At 35.8% G+C, this 24568-nt stretch overlaps 2 long non-coding RNA genes across 2 annotated transcripts in view; one reads left to right on the top strand and one right to left on the bottom strand.

The window, feature by feature from the left end:
* Positions 1–24568, top strand: part of LOC131919186 (uncharacterized) — a 69862-nt gene that overhangs the window by 30943 nt on the left and 14351 nt on the right. The window contains exon 3 of the long non-coding RNA XR_009381184.1: positions 13474–13610. This is a non-coding gene — a long non-coding RNA (uncharacterized LOC131919186). The remainder of the gene's footprint in view (positions 1–13473; positions 13611–24568) is intronic.
* On the bottom strand, positions 11179–12948 carry LOC131919187 (uncharacterized). The gene is made up of 3 exons (XR_009381185.1): positions 12747–12948; positions 12496–12639; positions 11179–11773 (listed from the first exon to the last, which is right to left on the bottom strand). It is a non-coding gene; the product is annotated as an uncharacterized LOC131919187 (long non-coding RNA).

Genomic DNA, 24568 nt, shown 5'->3' with positions numbered 1-24568 from the left:
CAACCACTTGTGTATATTTTTCTTTGAGGGCCTGAGGCAATTTTCATAGAAATAGCAACAATGATCAATTAAATGTCTTCTGCCTCTGCTGTTACTTTTATTACCATCGATTCAAGTACTCACCAGAACTGAAGACATTTTCAATCTCAAGCTTGCCATGCTGTTGTATGGCCTTCGATCTGGGCTCTACCAAAGACAAGGCCAGTTTTGCCCTAATTTTGTTGTGCCCAGTGGACTCACACACTTAGCAGAAACATTGACAAGAACAGCAGTGCCCACTAGAGAATCTGTAGCCATGAATACATAATCTCCTTTGATGCTACCAGTCGTCACGGAGTTGATACGTGTCTTTGTTTGCTACTCCATTGATGTGATAAACACGCACAAAAATAACATAGTGATTTACCTACAGGAAAATCTGATGGAGATTTTTTTAAGTTGAAGGTTTTTCCCAAATGACTCTAGCTTGTGTCAAGTTGACAAAAACTAACTAACATAGTAAGCAAAACACGTCTTCCTTTCCAGCTGAATCAGCTATGAAAGCAGTGTATTAATTAATAGCATCTTATCCCAAGTTAATTACTAGATTGCCTAAAATTTTTCGACGTAATGCACAGAGAATTCTCGCTTGAAAATGGATAAAGGCTCATATCAGCCCCAGTCATGTTCTGTTCTGAGCTAACAGCCAACCATTAAAACAGCAACTACTCTCATACCTGCAGCACTTACGAATCTGTACTTCAAAGTAAACACACTAGACCTTGGCATTGCTTTTTGTCTAACGAAGTTCCACTTGTCCTCTTATACTACAGAGACTCTGTATTTTATGGGTTGATACTGTGATTCACTTTCTCTGCATCTGGGTCCAGGAGCTTTCGTAGACTCTTGCCCTGTACATATATTTTCACATGTCTCCTCCATAAGCCAAAACTGCCCTCTGCTAGACATATCTCTCAGTACAATATCTGGGTGTGCCCTTGCTCACCTATGCATAACACAATAGATCACCTTGATTCCACCATCCATAGTATTTGCTAGTGCTCCATCACTGCCACCTCACTTCATCACAGTTGAATTTGTACAACTGGCAGGGTAGAACAAAGGTTACCTCGATCCACTGTCTCCCTGTTAAACACTAATTGTCTTTCTGAGCATCTGCAATTCTAGCATCTGGATGCTGTTTCAATTCTCACATCTAATCACTTTGATTTTTATAGTAAATATAATTTATTACCTAATAATCCAGTGGATGTATTTTGTACATTCAAGTACAGAATCTATGCAATGAGATTGATCCTCACCATGTGAATTTCCCAAAGAAAATGAAGAGTCAGAATTTTAGATTTTCTCTTCTGTTTTATTTTTAGTTTTCTCATGTTTTATCTAAAAATATGATCAAACCACAGAATATGAATTTATAGCTACTAGTTGGATTATCACTATACTGGGAAAAACAACTTTGTACCTTACTAGTCATATGTCAATTAGGAAAATATCCCCACATAATGAAGAAATTCCCCTACTACTTATTAATGCTAAACACTCTGGAATTATCAGCTTTTATTGATTTATTTTATAATATAATTATGATAATTTTTCTAGGAATTTTTGAATTACTGCTTTGTTTTCATAAAATGTGCTACTAGATATAAGGAACAAACATTTTACTTTATTAATTGAAATGGATTATACATAAACAAAGCAGTGCAAAAAGACAATCCATTATATGTTGAACGTGTTAATCAACAAATGAACTTTTAGAGGAGCCCTAGAAAGTTCTTCCCCATGTATGCTGTACTCTTTCAATAAAGGCTTGATAAATCCCATCACCGTATAATCTATCAATTCGTTCCTCTGTACATCAAAGCAAGCCCTTATTATCAAGGGTCTCCAAAACTGTTAGAATGTGTAATTTTTGACTGTTAAAATGATTAAATTACAGAATAATATCTAGCCCTTATAATAGATGCTGAGCAGTGTACAGAAATTTAAAAAACACTTAGAACATACTCAACATGTTTTTAGACCTGGACACAGAATTATGCTCAGGAAGACTTCCTACCATAAAGGAAAGCACATCTTGGAAGAAGTGTGGAAGTGAAAGGTAAACAGACAGGCAACGGACACAACAGTAACTGCTGCTCTGAAATAAAACCTAACACTGAAGCAGGCATGAGTGGTCACTGTGTGTCAAGGGAGAGACCAGCTTGCTACAGTTTCTCTACACCCGAGAAAAGCAGCTGGAAATCGAGGTATTGTGGAAACTGGCGGGAAGAAGCAAAAGGTTGGCCATCTCCATCTCAGTTCTAAGCACCAAATGCTTGCATGTTTGCTAGTTTGGAGGAGAATAAAGCTTCCCCTGGTGTTACTCATTGATTGTCCTCAAAGTAAAAAAAATAAATAAATAAATAAAATAAACACAAGAATTTCAGACAAGAAAGAAAGGAAAGAGAACCTTTCCTCATTAGGCATCCAATGATAGTATAAAATACTTTTGCTGAACCGGAGGATGCTGTATTAAATTGAACCTATGTTTAAAAGAAAATGATGGCTCTGACATGCATTTCTCATACCACAGCAATTTAGATAGGAAATAACTGGTAAGCAAACATTGTGTATTATAAATGAGAGAATCTTGAAAGGATTATTGTTGTCTTTTTTCACTGAACACATCAGCAGGAAAATTATTCAGCCCCAGGCAGGGGAAGCAAATATCATCAAGTACAACAGGATTGCTGTTTGGGTCTTTCTCCTCTTTTCAAGAACTGTCATGTTTTCAATATTTCTTTATATGTCATCTTCCAGAACAAGTCTTTACGGCTTGAATGCACTCAGTCTGTTCAGTTGCTTTTTTGCTATTGCTGATTGTTGCCACTGTGAACTTCCAGAGTCTTAAGTATACCAAAGATGACTGCTTTTTCTCAAATAATATGAGGGAAAAAAAAAAAAAAAACTAAAAATAATGCCGACTGAAAACTTGAAGTAGTTGGGTACAACTGGATAGTGTCCATGACCAAACTATTTAAAAGCTACATTTTACTTCCATAAATGCAGTTAATATTGAAGTATACCTAGGACATGCTACATTGGAAAGCCTCAGTAAAATCAGTCCTCAAAGAAAAAATAACAATACACGTATCCTGTCACCAACTACCATGCCGAAGAAGAACATAACACATTCTTTTTGTATCCACTCCCCAGAATATGCTTTCTCTGCTCATTTGATACAGTTTCTTACCTCACAAGTGCTTCTTTCAGTCAGTTAAGTCACTAAAACAGACTGAATTTAGTTAGTGAAAAGCACTGGTGAGAAACTTTTTTTCTTTTTCCTTCCTAGCCTTTTTTCTTTCCTGTCCTAGAATTTTTTTCTTTCCCTTCCTAGACAAGGAAACCTGATTTATTTCTCTTCCTTCCTAGAATTTCCATCGCTCTCCCTATAGTGGCAGCTCCAGTAACACCTCCATTGCCTCCTATATCTGACTTCCTTAATACATGACTGCCTGAATCTGCCTATCTGAGATAAACCCTTGCCTTGATCACCAGGCAGATGGCATGATTCTTTTTTAACTCTACTCAAATTGTTCCACAGTTCTCAACAAAGTTTGAAGCATTTTAGATTTTTGAAATATTTGAATATATAAAATTATATCTTGGGAGTGGGAGCTCAGCACTAGGGGCCATGTATATTTTATTCATGCTTTATTTATAGAACAATTTAGAATATAATTTCAATGTATTTCAATTGTAATCTTACACAAAAGGTTAGGTGTAGCATGATCTCCATGTGATGTGATATCTGTACACAGAATGTTTTGGATTTTAGAATGTTTAAATCTCTCTACTCTTTTTTTTTTTTAATGCAGAATGCCATTTATTGAAAGAGGGAGGAGGTCTTAAATACAGGCTTACAGCACAATGAGAGAACCCCGGAGGGCAGAAGTTCTCATCTAAGCTGTTAACGCCCATTATGCAGGATACACAGACAAGGATCTTCCCTTAAGCATTCAGGAGGGTGAAACCTGGGAGGGAATTAGCATAGGGAGGATATCAAGGTCAAGGTCAGCAAGCAAGGCAACAGTTACCCAAAATGGGGGCCAGAACCCTACAGGTCCCCTTTTTACTAAAAAATGAACTTCTGACTTAACAGGTCACCTTACCCGTCATGGAGACGCCTGCCCAGGCCACACAGGCACTCTGTCCTAGGTTGGTGAGCACCCACCAGGAATTACCTGTCTCTGAATACTCATTATCATACAGGTTCAATTGTGTGTGAGCTGTAGAGTTAACTGCTGCCAAAGATCTCAAAGTGGTGCTGGGCTTGCAATCTGTGTGTTCAACACAGAAAAGACCAACAAAATTCCTAACCCACCCATAGACAGTAGGCTAAAGGCAACTGAGCCATTCCCTTCCTTAATGAGCTTTACTGCAAATTGGAGTCCTTGTAAGATGGTATCCCAAAAGCAAATGGAACTTGAGTTTATAAATTTATAATTTTCAAAGCCAATCAAAATGTATATAACTACTACTGAATTAAATTTATAATGCCCAATAGAATTAAAGACTAACTAACTGTGGTAACTACTTTTGCTGCCAGGGTCTCCACTGTGCTAGCTGTAGTAAGTAATTATGAAATGGTAATCTCAGAAATAGTAGCAACAGTGGTTGCCACTGCTATAACAGCAACAATGGCAGCAGCAATGTCAAATTCTGTTCTGGAGCATGTGGGCATCCACTGGCATGGATACAACTCCAGAAACACGAACCTCCAAGGCCCATTTTTCTTGATCCCAGCACAACTTAAGCTGGCAGCTCTGTAAAAGAACAACTAAGAACCATAAATAAAAAACAGGCAGCTCATAAGGAGCATAACTAATAGTCTTATAATGGCTACATTCAGGCTCATAAATTTTAAGGTATCTTCAAAGGGGGTGCTAAATGAATTTCAGGAAGCCAATAAATGTTGCACAGAGCCACTCCTGAAAAGTAGGTACTATACCAGCTTCAAGAGGATTGTGAAAATGAAAAGGCTTAGCTGGCATGCTACTGTTAACAAATGGAGGTCAGTGACCTTCAGGGTTATCCTTAATTTCCGAGGAGTCTGGGTGACACGTTCTCAAACATACTTGAAAAAGTAGTTACCATACATTATCTTCTGGAGAATCCAACCACATGGCTACAGTTCCTAGGCTTACTTTAATGCTTGCCAAAACTGGCCATATTGGACTCTCAATCCCCATTGGCATCAGAAGGGGAGAGTTTTTCATGAAGACCCAATAGGTCTCTGCCATGTGGGGCTTCAGCAGCAGCCACAGGGCACACACACACAGCACTCAGGAATCCAAAGAGAAACTTCATTGTCCTGAGGAAAGACATAAACAGAACCCCGGGCCCACACCAGATCGTGTCTCCTCCAAGTGCCAGTAGAAAGATCCTTCCATTGCTCCAGAGGGTGATTTGCAACAGGAGTCCCTTCAGTGCTTATCTGCAGCAGATACTCCAGCAGAATCTACTGATAAAAAATTTAAAATATATAAAACAAGGGAAAGAATAGAATGTGGAGAGGAATGATGAGTCTCTAGTCCCCCTCTTTTCACTTTAGTAAAATATGTTTGTTTGGTTTTTTTTTTTAATAGTTCAAATTTTTCTTCTCTTTTTTATTTTTTATTTTTTTAATTAATTAATTTATTTATTTTTCTATTATCAGCTTGATACAGTATAAATTCTTATTTTAATAGTGAAATGTTTAATTGAGGCTTGCTCAGTAATTGAGTAAAACCAAAACTTATTATAAGCCACAGTTATCCTAGGGGCCCCCATGCTATATATATATATATATATATATATATATATATATATATATATATATATATCCTCCATGGTTCTGTGGGTTGTAGTCTGATTGTTCTTTACTTTATATCTAGAATCCACTTATGAGTGAGTACAAACTATGTTTGTCCTTCTGGGTTTGGTTGGGTTACCTCACTCAGGATGATTTTTTCTAGTTCCATCCATTTGCCTGAAAATTTCATGCTGTCATTGTTTTTCTCTGCTGAGTAGTACTCCATTGTGTATATGTACCACATTTTCTTAATCCATTCTTCAGTTGACGGGCATCTAGGTTGTTTCCAGGTTCTGGCTATTACAAATAGTTCTGCTATGAACATAGTTGAGCATGTATCTTTGTGGTATGACTCAGCATTCCTTGGGTATATGCCCGAGTGGTATTGCTGGGTCTTGAGGTAGTTCGATTCTTAATTTTCTGAGAAACCGCCATACTGATTTTCACAGTGGTTGACAAAAAGAAAGCCTACAGAATGGGAAAAGATCTTTACCAACCCCACATCTGACAGAGGATTTATCTCCACAGTATATAAAAAACTCAAGAAACTAGACATCAAAATACTGAACAGTCCAATTTAAAAATGGGATAAAGAGCTAAATAGAGAATTCACAAAACAAGAATCACAAGACATTTAAGAAATGCTGAAAGACATTTAGAGAAATACTCAACATCCTTAATCATCAGAGAAATGCAAATCAAAACGACTCTGAGTTACCACCTTACACCTGTCAGAATGGCTATGATCAAAAACACTAATGACAGTCAATGTTGGAGAGCAAAGGGAATACTCCTCCACTGTTGGTGGGATTGCAAGCTTGTAAAATCTGTACTCTCTTTTTAAGAGAGAGAGAGAGAGAGAGAGAGAGAGAGAGAGAGAGAGAGAGAGAGAGAGAGAGAGAGAGAGAGAGAGAGATCCTCACTTGTAGCAGGGTCCTTGCTGTTGTTCCCTTTGGGGGTGGGGGCCAAGTAGGCGTAGAGTCAAACCACATAGACTCCAGGAGAATGTGGAAACAACAAGCTCAGTTTATTTAGGAGGAGGCAAGCCTTATATACACTACACCCCACCCTTGGGGGAGGTCTGATGAATATGCATCAGCTGGTGTGACATAGCTGTCCCTCATTGGTCTAGGTCATCTCCAGATCATGTTTCAGCTGCTGTTGCTAAGACCCTTAGGCAGACCCAGGCTGGCTCTCAGAAAGTATCTTTTTTACTTGTTTGGGCCCTCTGGCTCTCAAGCCTGTTAGGGATGAGTCATCCCACACTCACTTCTCTTTCTTAACATTCCCTGTCAGTTTGATTTGTTTTGTTTCTACCATTGAAAATCTTCTCTATGTATGATAGGTACAAAGTCATGAGAAAGTTGTTTTTGGAGAAAGATAGAGAAAAAGCACACAGAAGAATAAAAGAAAAGAGGGAGACAAGAAAGGAGAGTGGTAGGAGAGAGAAGAAAGGAAACAAGAAAGTAAAGAAGGGAAGGTGGAAAAGAAACAGAGAGACTAATGTTTCTTTCAGTGAATTGAAATTAGAAGTGTTCTAACTCCACTTACCTCAATGTAACCAGTTTGCACAAGGAGATGATAAAGCAAATAGTCAAAAGGAAGCCCAGATAAAGAAGTAAATATTCTTTTGTAGTCTTTAGAAATCAACATGTATTATATCCTTTCCATGCATGTTGGCAAGATATAATGTATATGCACATATTAATTAAAATAATTCAGAATGTACTCTTAGCCAATAAAGTCACTCTTGATTAAGCTGGGGTTGAGTTCATTTTCTGACATTTGTAGCGTAAGATGTCTTAAGTAATATGCATATCATTTTATAAGGTTGTATTAAAATGTCGCTGTTAAACCTGCTCTTTGAAACAAAGAAATTCCTTGTGTTGAGGTAATGAGGGCTTACGGAGAAATTAATTTATTAGTTGCTTAGATTGATTTTTAAAGCTTGACTTCCACATGTCAAGTAGAGTAGATATACCAGAGGAAAACTACAGGGAGAAATTTGCCTGTTAATGTTGACCAGAAATTAGTCAAAATGCCTCTCCACCCTCACACATATTGTAAGGAATTTTACGATGGCATCTAAGCAAAAGATTAGAGAGTAGACAAGTGAAAACAAAGTAGCTTGAACCAGTTCTTTTGTGATTTTATATGTACATATATAAATTCATGTATAATATATATTAATTTATTTATTTTAGCCCTTACTTTTCACTAATAGATGATTCTAAAGGCACAATAAAATTGTATTCATAAAGGTAGCAAGGACAGTTTGAACTGGAGGCCACCTCTGAAATGTATGATTTGTTTCATATTTACAAGTACTTGTTTAAACATAGCTCTTTTTTTTTTTTTTTTTTTTTTTTTTTTTTTTTTTTTTTTTTTTTTTTTTTTTTTTTTTTTGGTTTTTCGAGACAGGGTTTCTCTGTGTAGCTTTGCGCCTTTCCTGGAACTCACTTGGTAGCCCAGGCTGGCCTCGAACTCACAGAGATCCACCTGGCTCTGCCTCCCGAGTGCTGGGATTAAAGGCGTGCGCCACCACCGCCCGGCTTAAACATAGCTCTTTAAACCGCATTTGTAGGTAGAATTAAACTGTGTTGCAACTGGATTATTTCTGTGCAGTCTGAAATAGTGTTTTATTAATTTTGATTTATTTATTTAGAATCAGACAGTTGTGTTTAAAATCACATAAAATTATTTGAAAGCAAACTTTGCTTTGTGGAAAAAGTGTTTTTTCATAGCTCTAAATGTGCACACAGTCAAATAAAGTTTTACTTTGCTTAAACTGAGGATGTCTAAATAAAATGTCATCAACAGGGCAAATAATAAACATTCAGCAAAATAGGTGAATTTGCTTATTAATTCATTTATCATTCCATATTCTTTTTCCTCTCAAATTTTGAGGGTATTTGTTTTTGTTGTTGAACTCACTTTGCATTTTCTATTAACTCTAACAGGAAAGAGTGGGAAATATTTTTATTTCATTTGCATTTTATAAATAGACTTTTTAAAGTTTCAACATATATTCCTAATACAAGGCATTCTGGCTGCAATAGTATTCTGAGAAGTCACAAGTAAATGTGTTCAAATAATTCATTAAAGCAAGTTCTTAACTCCAGCAGTTATTCAAAGGCCAAAGTGGCAAATATCAAGTTAGATTTACAGATTCTATAGTCTGCTAAGATTGTGAGAGACTCACTGTAAGAAACCATGCTAATTTTACTTACAATATATCTAATTCTAAACGTCATTTTATTTTTGGAACATAGTTCATGCTTATTAACGCTTCTTCTACTTAGAGATATTGGAAGTTAAGGTAAATTCTACTCAGTCTGACATAAAATCTCTGCACAGTTATCATTTTCAAGTTTTTTTTTTCACTAACATCGTATACTTCATAAAGTTGCATTTAGATCACCTTGTGGGTTCTCTGTTTCTTATTTAATTTCTTTGAGGTTAATTATGGTAAAACTGATGAAAATTTATGATATATTTTAGTTATTCTTTTCAATCTGGTCAATTTAATTTACTTAAAATTATTTCATGAATGGATACACTTAACATAGATTTAGAACCAAATCTTATCCATGCACATGAGTGCTGATCACAGGGGAGATAAGCTATTAGGTGAGCATGTTACACGTAAAACCTCAGATCCTTGCATACTGCTTTCTAGATTCTCAAATCTTAAAGATAGTCAAATTAAACATTTTTTCAATCAGTACAAAAATTACTCATTTTTATTTTCCATGCAAATTCTTTGAGACCAAGTTCTACTTAACTTTGAAGTCTGTTTATTGTTCCACTGCCTTGTGATTGATATAATCATCTATTAATTTAGTGTCACAAAGATGTCCTTTACATATTCCTAATATCCCACTGCTATTTTCATTAAAACAGTCAGATAAACTGGTACTATACTGTTCGTCTCAATTTTGTGTAATTTTATAAAATTCACAAAATAATGTGTCAGTTGTTTGCAGAACTATTCATATACATGATTTCACAAATCAAAATGTCTGGTTTTTAAATGGGCAATAGTGTCTTTAGTCTGGTAGATGTCTAACGTAATTAGAAAAAGGCTGCTTTCTAGTTCTTACCATGGACACTTTCCAGCTGCTGCCACCACTGATGGTGTGACTGCTGTCAAGATTTAACATCTTCTCAGCTTCTCCATAATCATGTATAGCATTAATGATTTCTTTTTCTGTTTGCAATCTCTTTCATTCTAACTCTGATGATCACACTTTGGGGAATGGGTTCCGCAGTCATTTAATTATCAAAGAATTTCAAGTAATCTTGTCAGTACTATATTTGGCTGTTCTCCTTGTCTGTCTTTGCTTCTTGTCTCTTCTATCATCAGAGCTGTATGTACTTCAGGGTGTATTGCTGTGGATAAGTCTGGCTGCACACTGTCCCTGGAGTATTTCCATTTCATATGCTTCTCTGATTCCGTCCTACAGGCAGTGTGAACATAAGCAATAAGTCTTTGACTTTTAGATGATGATGTTTTTGTTAATTCATTTTGATTTCCATCCGTATGTTAAGCTTTGGAATAAAGATATTTTCCATGAGAAATGTAATGCCTTACCTTTAAGTGCCTTTTTCATGAAGCACAGTGTAATAAACAGAGAATAATATACAGAACATTCTTAAAGGCATACTAAGGAAATTTGGTTAAATATAAATGTTCAAAATATTCAGATTTAAAAATAGTTATCCTTGAAACCATATGCACACAAACAACAAAATTAGACTCAGTAGTTTATATATATATATAATATATATAAATTTATATATTATATATATATAAATTTATTCTCATATTTGGTTACATACACCATGAAAATATAATCATGGAAAAAGAGGCTCTCAACTTGAGATTAGGGAATTGAGAGGGATTTTAGGAAGGCTAGCTAGGAGGTTCTAGATGGAGGAAATGGGAGGAATGACATAATTCTATTTCAGTAAAAAAAACATTAAAATGAAACAAAATAATTACCTTAGGTTAAATCATAAGGTCAATATTAAATGATATTAAACAGTGTTGAATATACTCTTACGTAGAACCAAGCTGTATGGTGGCATAAGGGATGGCATTTAAAAATGTACAATTTAAAGAAAATGATGGATGTGTTAAAATGAAAATCAAGTGATATATTCGAAAAGCATAAGCAGATTATTAGTCATGGAACAATGTATACTGCTAGGAAAAATGAGTAAAACAATCAAACCATTTACTAAGTAAAAGGAAAAATTGTTTATTTTTATTGTTTTAAATTGACTTCACACTGTTGAAAATGATAAACTACAGATATATTTTGATTAGATTTATTGTCTCAAAATTGTGACATAGTTTGAATTATTCTCCCTTCTGATCCTCTTTCAGTATCTCCCCTATACCCCTCCCCACTCTTCTCTGAATTCATTACATGCATTTATGATTCTTACTTATTACCTTCCCCAATCATATAATGTGACTTGTATACATGTTTTCTGAGTTGACCTTTTGGAACTGTACAACCAGTTGGTGTGTTCTCCCCTGTTGGTGACTACTTCTCCTGTTCCCAGTTGCCTATAGTTTGTGGTGTAGAGTTGAGGCCTCGTGAGTTTTTCCCTGTTTCCTGTAGCATGTTCATTGGTGGTGCCCTTCTTCATCTCATGTTTGGGCAGTCATGTTGCTGAGACTTTATGTGGATAGGTTTTACCATTACTAGAAGACACAACCCTACAACAAATTCTCTAATTCTTCGAGTCTTACATTTTCCTGTTCCTTCTTCATTAATGTTTCCTAAGTTTTAGTTGCAGGAATGTTTTGTAGATGTGTCCATTGGGAATAGGCTCCACAATTCTGCACTTCAATTGATTATGGTTTTCTGTAGTCATCTCTATATATTTCAATAAGAAGTTCCTTGTTAAGTGAATATTTATCTGTGGATATAAACACAAATATTTAGGGATTGTTGGTAAAGTAAACTGGTTTATTAAATTAGTGGTTGCAGATTCTTCTCCAATAATAGTGACTTCACTAGCACTAAGCAGTTGTACAGGTTTCCAGTACTAGGCATGGTTTTCATAATATAAGATACATAAAGCATAACATTTAGATTTCATAAATTTGCTTTTGGATAAATACTGTAAAATGCATGAGAATAGGCTATGCTTGATTGTGTCAAACATGGAATAAACCAAATATTTTTCAATGTTTAATGAAAAGAGATTCCAATTTTGTAGCTAAAGGAGATTTTAATTGAGATATATTTTCAATATATGAGCAATAATAATATCTATGAATTTAAAGACACAAGAAGAATACAAACTTTAACCTATCCAACAGAGTTATCAACTGATGAGAAATACAATCTTTAACCCCATGTGTAGTATCACTTGATTCACAGGATCAGACAGAAGCAGTATTTACAGAAGTTATTCCCAGTAGGAAACACAACTGGGAATACAGGAGGACTGGGGTATGAACATATACAAACTGTGTTGAAAATGACAGTCTTAAAATCTGTCAGAATGGCACTCATGGGAAAGTAGCTTAGACCGTTTAAGAGTAAAGCCTATGAGAATTTAATAAAATAAGGCAAGTGTTCATTGTTAAGAACCTTACAATATGCACATGAGGGCTCTGTTATGAGTCTACTTACTTTGATTGCTCTTTTCCTTCTTTCTCTGTTCTTTTCTATTTCTTCTTCACACTTCTCATCTTCTTTTACCTTCTTCCTCCTCTACCTCTTTCTTTTTCTCTGCCATATTCTCACCTTTAACTCTCCTTCTCTGTCCTTTTGAACCTACCAAAAAAGCAATTGAAAGGATGATATGACTATTGATTTCTAATATTGTCATGGACAATATTCTCTGGCTTAAAAATGACAACAACAAAAATATTTATCTTTACTATTTCATTATGATAAGGCTTTCCTCTACAGTTCATGGCCTTAAGCAGCATTGTTGCCTTTCAATAAGGAGATCCTAGAAATGAACGTCCTTGTAGTTGGAAGTTTTTCTGTGTCCATTTCTCTGGTTATGACAACCAGGGTTTCTTCCCTGGTGTTGAGGAGGCTCTCATACAGTGTATAAATCACAGTTACTTGCAGTGGGTAGCCATTCCAGCTTTGATCTGGAAGTTCCAACCTCCACTGAGGCTTCAGTAACTGTCACGCCTACAAGGCGGGGCCAAGAGAGGACCCTGAAGACCTGAGATCTGGATGCGCACCTTGCTTTGTTCCTGGACCCTGGATGCTAGAGGTAGACTGAGAAGAGTTCTCCAGAGAACACTGCCGGACTGCGCTATGTCTTTCCCAGACCCTGAAACCTACCTATCCCTTCATTTGTAAGTTACACCACTAAATAAACCTCCCTTTTAACTACGTGGAATGGCCTTAACAATTTCACCAATAGTTACACATATGTAATCTCATTATATCAGACAGTTGTCATCATTTTCTTTCCAGAATGTGTGAGGATAAAAATATTACTTGAAGGATTCTAAAGCTCAAATGCATTACTTTCAGAATATGTACTTATTTACAAATGTATATTTATAATATACCTTGTGTTGACACATTATCAGATGCTGAGTTCAAGAACAATATAAGTTAATATTTTAACTTATAATGTTTCAGGAATTTTTTTCTCCCATGGCACATCTTTTGTGCTGTAATATTGAAGACAATGATGTCCTGAAAATCAAAGCCAATCTGAGAGAAATAGTTAAATGGATTGTCAAAGACTGACCAGCATATCCTATGCAAAGAGAAAGGTAAGGAAGTAAAATTTGAGAATGTCTTGGAATGAATAAACATACCATGTAAAGTTACTAATATGAAGACCTCAAGATCTGTTGAATAAACATGTAAAAAGCCATTTAGTTGGAAACAGAATTGAGCCAAAGGATAAGAAAAGTACAATCACTTAGTGATAAAGAAAGCAAATGCCAGGACTGGATGTATAAATATCTTGGACTTATTTAACCTAAGAAAAAAGAGAACATATTGAAGGCTGTTTTTAAGGTACATGTTAGAAAGTTATTTGGCATTTGCTAGCTTAATTTTCTATGTAGGATAGCAAAAAGGAATGAGCAAAGAACCATGAAGAACCCTTATAATATATCAGGTCAGAAGTGATAATAACTTTGACTAGAATGGTGGCAACTAAATTGGGAAGAAGTACTTGGAATATATGGAATATACTTTGGACAAAGTAAAAGGAGAAGTTTTTCAGTGACATGGAGACTCACTCCATCCCTTTCAGAAGTGAAGCATCCATCTCCCACAGGAGTTGAAAGTGGATACTTATCAGATAACTACCCAAATGGGCATTGCCTTCTGAAGAGGAACTCTCTCTCAAAGTCATGTCCCAATGCTAATATTGTGGTGATTCTTTGCACATAAAGCATAAATAGATAATGCTTACTTCTTCAGATGCCTGTGATTTTGCTTTTGAATTAAGTCATGCATATCTTGTAAGCCACAAATGGCAACTGTACTTAATTTTGTGATTGATAGTTATTTATATCTACCACAGTCAGGCAATTAAATGAATAATTATGTTGGATTAAAGTTTCTAAAATGTAAATGGTAACTTTGAAGATAATGGCAGGAAGTGGGGTAGTATCTTAATTGAGAAGGTCAAGATGTTTTCTAATTAACAATCTCAGGAAGTTTAAAAATTCAATTAATTTTGATGAAATATTAAAATTGTATTTATCCCCTTCCTAAATTCATGAAGTACCATACTTTTCACTTAAAAATATTTTAAGTTAAAATCTAAGCAAGAGCCAAAAAATACACTACCTGATACTAAACTAGGGAAAAAGTAGTAACATGGCAAAATTATTGTTGTATAAACTGACAAAGCCCTCATATGGAGTTCTTAATGTCTTTGTCTCCTACATTCCCTTCAACATTACAGCTTTATAAAATATTTCACTTTGAATATCAGAGCAGTAAACTATGTGCTGTATAAGTGGGTCAAGGTAAAACTCAGTCTTTCCCAATGAATATTCAGTCAAAGATACTTCTTGCTTCCACCCACATTCCTTTTTTTCCCAGGGCTTTTTTTTTCTTTCTCTTGGATGATTCCCATAGGTTTGGGATGATCCCACAGTTGCAAAGAGGACATCTCTACTTTTCTTTGCTACCTTCGTTCTCAAATGAGATGAGAAAGGCATGCTTTCTGTTCTCGACCACTATTGAAGGAATCTAACCTCTAAGTTTTCCAATCGCTTCTCTTTCTGGAGACATTTACTTAAGAGTGGGCTTGACTGTTATTAAATCTGGCAGATTCATCCTAAGGGCCTGCAGCACACCAGCTCCTTGGGAAGCAAAAGGAGAAAGTAGCTGCTGTATACAGAATAACATCCAGCAGAAATAGCACTGAGTCCTGACCTTGGCAGTTTCTTTTTAGTCACTTGGAGCATTAACTCAGAGTGGCCAGTGATTCACTGGGTCTGTCAGTCCCATCGTCACATTATATTAATTCTAAAGCCAGCACAGCGGCTATCTTTAAGCTCTTTTTGTGTACTGTAAGAGTTCAGTAGTCTGTACAGTTAACCTTCAAAACAAATTTATTTTATGCTATTAAATGTTCATTTAAAAAGAGTAAAAGCCTGAGTCAGAAACTGTGTTTTTTAATTGTGTAGAAATGATTATATAACTACTTCCTGGTCTAGCTCACATATGACATTTCATTCTAGTGGCATTTGAAAAATGATTTATAAACTTTTATTCCTGGGCAAAGAAAATAAAAAAATGCTTCTTTTATTGTTTTCTTTTTCAGTTTTATAAGAGCATAGGTTGTACCTTCAGAATCATATGCAATTATAAGAACGCTTTTAAAATTTTATCTTATTAAAATAAAATAAGATCATAAAACAACATAAGATTATTAAATAAAATATATTACTATTTAGTTATATTTATTCCATTACATTGAAACTGTTAAAGACTTACATGATAGTAAAGCAATAAAATGTAGAAATTATCTAATATGCTTCTTTTATTCAAATCATGATACACACAGGCACACACATACACACGCAAACACACACATACACACACACACACACACACATATATATATATATATATTAACTATTTTGCTTAAGAAAAATAAATGTTAGTATTTTGCAAAATATACTCAATTCAAGAGCACAATCTGGGGGAAATTGTTTTATGACTTATTAAATTTTCTAGATAAAAATATTATTTTCATTAAAAACTATAGAAATATTTAAATATTAAAAGCTATAATGTTACTGACATCTTTAAATGCTAAAAATAGGTTAAATATCACTTGCATTATCTGTCACCTTCTAGCACAAATAAACACATAATTAAAAGTACACATGGCCGGGCGGTGGTGGCGCATGCCTTTAATCCCAGCACTCGGGAGGCAGAGGCAGGTGGATCTCTGTGAGTTCGAGGCCAGCCTGGGCTACAAAGTGAGTTCCAGAAAAGGTGCAAAGCTACACAGAGAAACCCTGTCTCGAAAAACCAAATAAATAAATAAATAAATAAATAAATAAATAAATAAATAAATAAAAGTACACATGAACACTCTGCATAGTTGATTATAAAAGGCAAAATTTAATCCTAAGCAAAGAGATTCATATCATCTGACGTCATATTAGTATTACATCCTTTGCAGACAATGCCTCTCTGATATCATAACCGAAGTAAAAATTTTAAGTGGCCACTTAATTCATTGTTAATTATTTTTACCGCTAAGTTTCTATCTTATTTAAATTATATTTGATAATGTGTGTCTTTTCCACCAATGTAATGATGCACTTCCTTCCTCAGCCTATCACAGAGTTCTGTTTGCATCAATTTTACTGTATTGTGTTTATCAGTTGAATTAATGAACTGTAAAATCAGTTATTATTTCCAGACTATCTAAATTATCATTTTAAGTTTTGATTCCCTTTATCAGCTATAAAACTGAGAAGCATTCTTTACAAAGTCTCCCAAATAGATTAAATAAGTAACAATAACATTAAAAAAAAAAAAACAAAGCCTGGCAAGCTGAGAAATGTAAATCAGAGCTATGCAAAGGTCTCCACTGAGATGTTAGTAGTGTGCACAGCGAATTACAAGTAAATGGAACTGAAAATACTGTGTCAGGGAGAATCTGTCCTCTGGGTCTCTACCCAACATAATTAGTTTCATGTAAAATGACTGCTGTTCATGTTTATTATATATGAATTTAATATCCCAATAGATAGAATATAAGAAATGATAAGTGGAAAAATTCAAAAGATATGTGTCTCTCTGGTGAACACAAAAATAGCCTACCCTGCCTTCTTCTTTGCTGCACAACATGCAAGGCTTTGACGTTTCCCATGAGTCATGTGATGAACTGTTTTCTGAGGGTGTTTACTCTTATCATTTTAGTCTAAAGAAGAAAAAAGGAAAGCATAAAGATAATACACATGGCTGGTTTGTGGATTTAAAGCATGTGTGAAGATGACAGCGCCTTCTTATAAAATGCTTAAAATATAAGAATTTCTGAATGATGAGCTTGGCAAATCTGATTGGTGCTTTCAGCTCAAATCTAGTTCATTTGTTAATGATAGTATGAGGTCAACAGAGAAATGAATTCAGTAAATTGGCTCTGGTGGTTCATACTATTTGTGATCACTTGTTTTGGAGGGCATCTTCTCTTTCCACTGTGCTCTAATAGGAGCTTTTACGTTTTACCTTCTTTTAGGGGGGAATGGGGGAGAGGTTGTATACTTGTACTTTTCCTCCTATGCAAAAAAAAAATAGGATTTCCTGTACCATTTCCTTCCATTAAGAACAATGCTCGACTGACTAAAAGGCATTTGCAGACATGTGATTCCTAGAATGGAATATGCCTTTAGTGAATCAGAAAAATTATGAGGCACACACTCAAAACAAGGTCCCTAAAAAGCTTTATCTAAGATACACTCATTCCTCCCTACCTAAATATGATTCCACTTTGTCCTGTCTGGGGTTTACTGCTTTAACCCATCATCTAGTTTTTTTTTTTTTTTTTCAGGTGAAATTTTTCTTCAGTTTTTCCCTATCACTGCTTTTGTACACAATCACACTATATTTTTTCTTCTGCTTACATCACAGGATTAAACCAGACACCACTGTAATACATAAAGGTTAGGGCTATACTCATAGGGAATGGATAATATATGATACATTCCAAAGAATGGCTAGAAATGCTTTAGTCTATCTTAGAATCTTTCCAAACATAACTTAAGAAAGTGCTAGGAAAAACATCTATATTTGATTCTTATTTTAGAAACGCACCTGTGTATGTGGAGATACATGTAGTTTTATTTAATGACTTCAAACTTACAAATCATTTTCTTTAATGAAGTTTAACTCTTAGGTCAATGCTTTACAAACATCTCTAGTACCATACTCAGGATGTTCTGAATGTTGTTGCATGGCTCACCAGATAAATAAAGCAAATGCATCTATGTTAGATAGAGGGATTAGAAAAGTCTGATTGGAGGGATACACCTCAGATGAGAAACAAACTCATGTCTTCAGCAGCAGTCAACAACCTTTTATACGAAAATTAGCTACTGACAAGTGAGTAAGTCCTGAGTAAAGAAAAACATTTTAAGCATGCTGTTGGAGCAACTGGTCAACTGCAGCTGTCAGGCAGTAACAAGACCATCATCATCCTGGCATTTCTAATCCTGAAACCATCAGGACAATGGAGAAGCAACCTCTGTATTGGCAAAGAATAGAAATTGGTACTTCCCAGAATCGGACTATCAGAACAATCCAGAGGGCATACAGGCAGGCGGCCTTGGGTTTGCACAGATGTCTTTTCCTCAGCTTACAACTATGTTTCATGCCTGATAAGAACTTTGTCCACAGATGAGGTTTTGTGTTAAGTTAATGAAAGTTGATAATATAAATCCACTGCCAGACAGTACAATAAAGAATTTATATGTTTCCTGGGGCTGTTTGTAACACAATACTACTGTCTGGGTGGCTTAAAACAAAAGAAATGTATCCATTCCTACTCCTGATTTTGAAAGTTAACTTCTGAAATCAAGTTGTCAGTAAGGCTGTACTTCTCTGGAGGTTCTGGAAAAGGAGCTTTCCTTGACTTATCCTAGCTTCTGGTACTCGTCAAGAGTTCAGGGTCCTTCTCTTACTTCTCTATTACTCTAATCTCTACCCTGCTAGTTGGCATTGGCTTTTGCTCTATTTGTCTTTATGTGCAAACTGTTCTGTTTTTCTTCTAATTGCAACCAGTGGGTTGAGACCTCATTCATAATTTGATAGGTCAGATCTTCCACATATTATTGAGAAGTTAAACTGGAGGGAAGCAATGAGGGAAGGATCCATCGTGGCCTGACATCACAAAATCAAATTTAGACTCCCAAAATGAAGGGACACATCTAGATTGACATGTAAAGTTCTGAATCTCTGTTGTTGGTTTTTTTTTTTTGCGCATGAACCCAAAAGACATGCTATGTTTTTCGTACAAACAACTCCTGTCCACATAAGTAAACTTAGCAATATATCTTAGTATTTGTTTTCCTCTGTATCCATCTCACTTTCTCCCTTGCTCTTCCTTTCTATTATCTGCCATCACTTCTTACAGTACTTGCTCATTAGTCCTGGACTTATCTCTCTTGTGGAGAAAAACACATACACACACACACACACACACACACACACACACACACACACGCACACACGCGCCGATAGAAAGAGAGCAAGCTAGCAAGAGAGAATCTTTATTCTCTCTGCCTATGTTTGATAATATTTAAATCATTAGAGAAGCAGTGAGTAGGTTTCAGTAATAGAATGTTAGCCTCCCATGTGTATGTGCTTGGTTTTAATACTGAACTTAGGTGAATATATATAGGTATGTAGTACCTATAAGTGTGTAGAGTATTGATGTATTCATGCATAGTTATGTCACTGATTTTTTTAAATAGCAAAAATTACCATTGGAATGGAAGCCAGCAAGATAGCTCAGTAACTATAAGTTCTTGCTGTCTACCTTGATGACCTGTGTTCAATTCCCAGAAAACTACTTGGTAGAAGGATACTATCAACTTCCATGAATAAGTCTGTGACCTTTATAATTGCATGCCTTGCCACACATGCATTCACATCCACACATACAAAATAAATAATACATTTTAAAAATCAGTATATATCTTGGAACATAGATTAACAGACAGATTAATATAATCTTTTTTATTATTTTTTCTAATTACTGATCCATACTCATTAAATAAGTCAGAAAGAAAGTTGATCATATTTTACTTTGAACTCCTCAAGATGGATACTTTTCCTGTATAATACGACGTATAGTCATTTGAAAGATAGATCTGCCTTATTTTAAAGGTTATTTTGAATTGCCCTCCCTATTGTCTTTTAAAAACAAACATTAATTCTACAAAATGCCATTCTGAGTACATTTTCTGAGGAAACTCATGGGAAACATGTATAATGGCCTGAGTATTACTTTGAGAAATATCTTCATTAATTCATTAAAATAACTAACATATGACTATCTTCTACATTCTAGGCAGAATTGTAGATTCCAAGAATGTAAAAGCAAGTAAGATCAGCTGTCTGATTCCTTTGAATCTAAATTTTATTTGGTAAATCAAACAAAATAACTGATATAAATTAAATCATGGAATGATGCTTACTAAATAGAGAATAAAAGTTAAAAGGAAGCTAAGGTTTGACTTAGAAACAGAGAAAGGGAAAGGCATCCTCAACTATATAAGACATCAATAGTATCTTGGACAAGTGAAGGAGTGAGCCACACAATTTAGCTAAGAGATTTTTTTTTAACCAAAAATATGACAGAAACATACAAGACAGGTTGGGGAAAGCACAGAACACCATGGTAAGAAGTCTGCAGAACATTATGAGAACTTCAGTGCTCTCTCTCTCTCTCTCTCTCTCTCTCTCTCTCTCTCTCTCTCTCTGTCTCTCTCTGTCTCTCTCTCTCTCTCTCTCTCTCTCTCTGTCTCTCTCTCTCTCTCTCTCTCTGTGTGTGTGTGTGTGTGTGTGTGTGTATGCATGTGTGGTTACTTGATTTTGTTTCTGTTTCTGTTTTGTTTTGTTTATGCAATGGAGACATCATTGAAGGTTTTATGTCCCAGTAAACCTTGATTTAAAATAAAGGTGCAATTGAAAAATGTGATTGAGACTAGAAACTACTCAAAGTCACTGAGGCACATATGATCGTGGATCTTAGAGGATAATTTACTACCACAAACTTTCTCAACCAGAAAAAATGCCTAACTGCATTATCCAACTTAACCTTATACCCACAAATAAGAGAGTTCTCAACACTCACGGAAAAAAGCTTATTGTTGCAACAGGTGGAGACCATTTCAGAAAATCACAACTGGTCAAAATGGAGAGATGGATAGGTGGATGATGGGGTGTTCAGCAAAATTATATCTATATACATTTACATATGTGTGTGTGTGCAAAACATAATTGCTGTACTAAAGGCAAATAGAGCCAAAATATTGAAAGAACCTAAGTACAAGAAAGCCTATTGTTGTACTTAGAAATTACAGTGTCTCCTAGAAATGACAGTGAAGAGTCACCCATGATAAATCAACAATTTGGATACCTAAACAAAACTTAAACAATAACAACATCAATAGACAAGCTAAATATATAAGGGAGATGGAAAAAGGCCCTATCCCTAGACAAAGAACTACATGGAACTAAAGGCTTTAGAGAGGAGAAGAAATAGTCTTTCTCAAGGATAAGTTCCCTAATTGGATACTCAATACTAAGTGTCAGGCCAGAAACTTGTAAATAGAAGCAACACTAAATTAACTAAGAATGCAGTAATTATATCTTTGTATATACATGTAAAAGTGATAACCAAAGGAAGATAGGGTATACATTTGAGAGTCACTGAAGGGGAGGGAGATATGAGAGGAGTTGGCAGGAGTGGACATGGGAAGGATTGGAGGATGGAAGACATGATGGAAAATGATGAAACCATATTTTAAATGATATTTTAAGAACATTTAAAGGCATTATTTAATTACTTGTTTTTTTAAGTTTATTGGGATATTCATCATGTAACATGGGAGCAGCAATGTTTCAGGATTTAACTGTTTGACCAAACAAAGTGAACTGAAAAGCTAAACACTGAGCGTATTGGCACAGAAGACAACTTCCTAAATAGAACACTAGTAGCACAAATACTAAAGTTGACAATTTCCCAAATAACCACATAGAGACTTATTAATTATAAATACTCGGCAGGTAGTTTAGGCTTGTTGCTAACTAGCTCTTACAACTTAAATTAACCTATATTTCTTATCTATGCTCTACCATGTGGTGGTACCTTTTTTCAGCACAGCAAGTTCATCTCCTGCTTTCTCTGCATCTGGCTAGTGACTTTGGACTCTTCTTTCTTCCCCATGTTCTCTTTTTGTTTGCAAGTCCTGCCTGATCTCTACCTCCCTAGCTATTGAACATTTAAATATTTATTAAACCAATCTGAGTGCAAAAAAAATCAACAATTAATAAATGGGACCTTATGAAACTCAAAAGCCTCTGTGAGGCAAATGAAACTGTCAGGAGGACAAAACAGCAGCCTATAGAATGGGAAAAGATCTTCACCAATCCCCCATTTGACAGAGGGCTGATCTCCAAAATATATAAAGAATTCAAGAAACTAGACATCAATAAACCAAATAATCCAATGTAAAAATGAGGTACAGATCTAAACAGAGAACTCTCAACAGAAGAATCTCAAATGGTGAAAAACCACTTAAATATTCAACATCCTTAGCCATTAGGGAAATGCAAATCAAAATAACTCTGAGATTCCATCTTACACCTGTCAGACTGGCTAAGATAAAAAAAACACTGATGCTAGCTTAAGCTAGAGAGAATGTGGAGTAAGGGGAACACTCCTCCACTGCTGATGGGAGTGAAAATTTGTACAGTCACTTTAGAAATCAATATGGAAGTATCTCAGAAAATTGGGACTCAATCTACCTAAAGATCCAGCTATGCCACTTTGGGTCATATACTCAAAGAATGCTCAATTCTACCACAAGGACACTTGATCAGCTAAGTTCATAGCAGCCTTATTAGTAAGAGCCCGAAAATGGAAACAACCTAGATGTCCCTCAACTTAAGAATGGATAAAGATTATCCCATAAGTTTGGGTATGTTGTGTATTTATTTTCCTCGAATTCTAGGAAGCCTTTAATTTCTTTATTTCTTCCTTGACCCAGTGGTGATTCAGTTGAGCATTGTTCAGTTTCCATGAGTTTGTAGACTTTCTGCATTTTTGTTGTTGAATTCTAACTTTAAGCCATGGTGATCCAATAAGATACAGGGGTTATTCCATTTTTTTGTATCTATTGAGATTTGTTTTGTTATTAAATATGTGGTTGATTTTGGAGAAAGTTCCATTAGATGCTGAGAAGAATGTATATTCTTATGTGTTTGGGTGAAATGTTCTATAGATGTCTGTTAGGTCCAGTTGAGCCATAGCAATGGTGGACATGGTGCTTGAACTAGCCTTCCACTGTACTCAGATTGGTGTCTACTCTAATGGTCATCATAGAACCTACACCCAGTGACTGATGAAAGCAGATACAGAAACCCAGAGCCAAGCACTTGGCCAAGCTCCTGGAGTTCAGTTGAAGAGAGGGAGGAGGGATTATAGGAGAAAGGGGAATCAGGATCATGATGGGAAAAACCATAGAGCAAGCTTAACCAGGCTATTGGGAGCTCATGGACTCTGGACTGACAGTTGGGGAGCTTGTGTGGGACTGCACTAGTCCTTCTGAATATGGGTGATAGTTGCATGGCTTGATGTTTTTGAGGGTACCTTGGGAATGAGACTAGGATTTATCTCAGGTACATGAACTGGTTTTTTAGAGCCCATTCCCTATGGTGCAATGCTTTACTCAGCCATGATGCAGGCCATGGTGGGGGGGACACTAGGTCCTGCCTCAACTTTGTATGCCAACCTGTGTTGACTACCCAAGGGAGGCCTTACCATCTATGACAAGGGGATGGGGGTGGGATGAGAGGAAGTGGGGTAAGAGTTGGAGAAGGGGAGGGAGGGGAAACAGGGATTGATATGTAAAAGGAAAAAAAATAAATAAAAAAGAGCTAAAAATGGATAAAGAAAATGTGGTACATTTATGTAATATAGTATTACTCACCTGTCAAAAACAATGACATCATGAAATCTGCAGGCAAATGGATGGAACTAGAATAAAACACCCTGAGTGAAGTAATTCAGAGTCAGAAAGACAAACATGGAAGATACTCACTTATAAATGGTTATTAGCTATAAAGCAATGGTTATTCACACTATAATCCACTGTTCCAGAGAGGCTAGGTAAAAAGAAGGGCACAAAGTGGGATGTGTGGATCGCTGGGGATGGGGAAATAGAAGAGATTTTGTGGGTGGTCTGATAGCAGATGGAGATGGAATATGAGGGATGGAGTTGGGAGATAGTACAAGAAGGGGTGAGTGCTCAAAGAGATGACTGGAAAAAGGGCCATTTCGGGGTCGGGTAGAAACCTGGTGCAATGAAAACTCTCAAGAATCTATACCAGCTAGTCCCAAGGATGACCCCAGCTTATACTCTTCACAATGGTAGATGTATAGCCTGAAGTAGCCATGTCCTGTGACAGGGTGGGACTTCCAGTGGAGAGATTGGTATAACAGCCCAACCATACAACTTTT

The sequence above is a fragment of the Peromyscus eremicus genome, chromosome 9 (assembly GCF_949786415.1).
Source record: "Peromyscus eremicus chromosome 9, PerEre_H2_v1, whole genome shotgun sequence".
Lineage (NCBI taxonomy): Eukaryota > Metazoa > Chordata > Mammalia > Rodentia > Cricetidae > Peromyscus > Peromyscus eremicus.
Note: the sequence above shows the minus strand (reverse complement) of the source record. Positions and strands in the feature narration are given on the sequence as shown.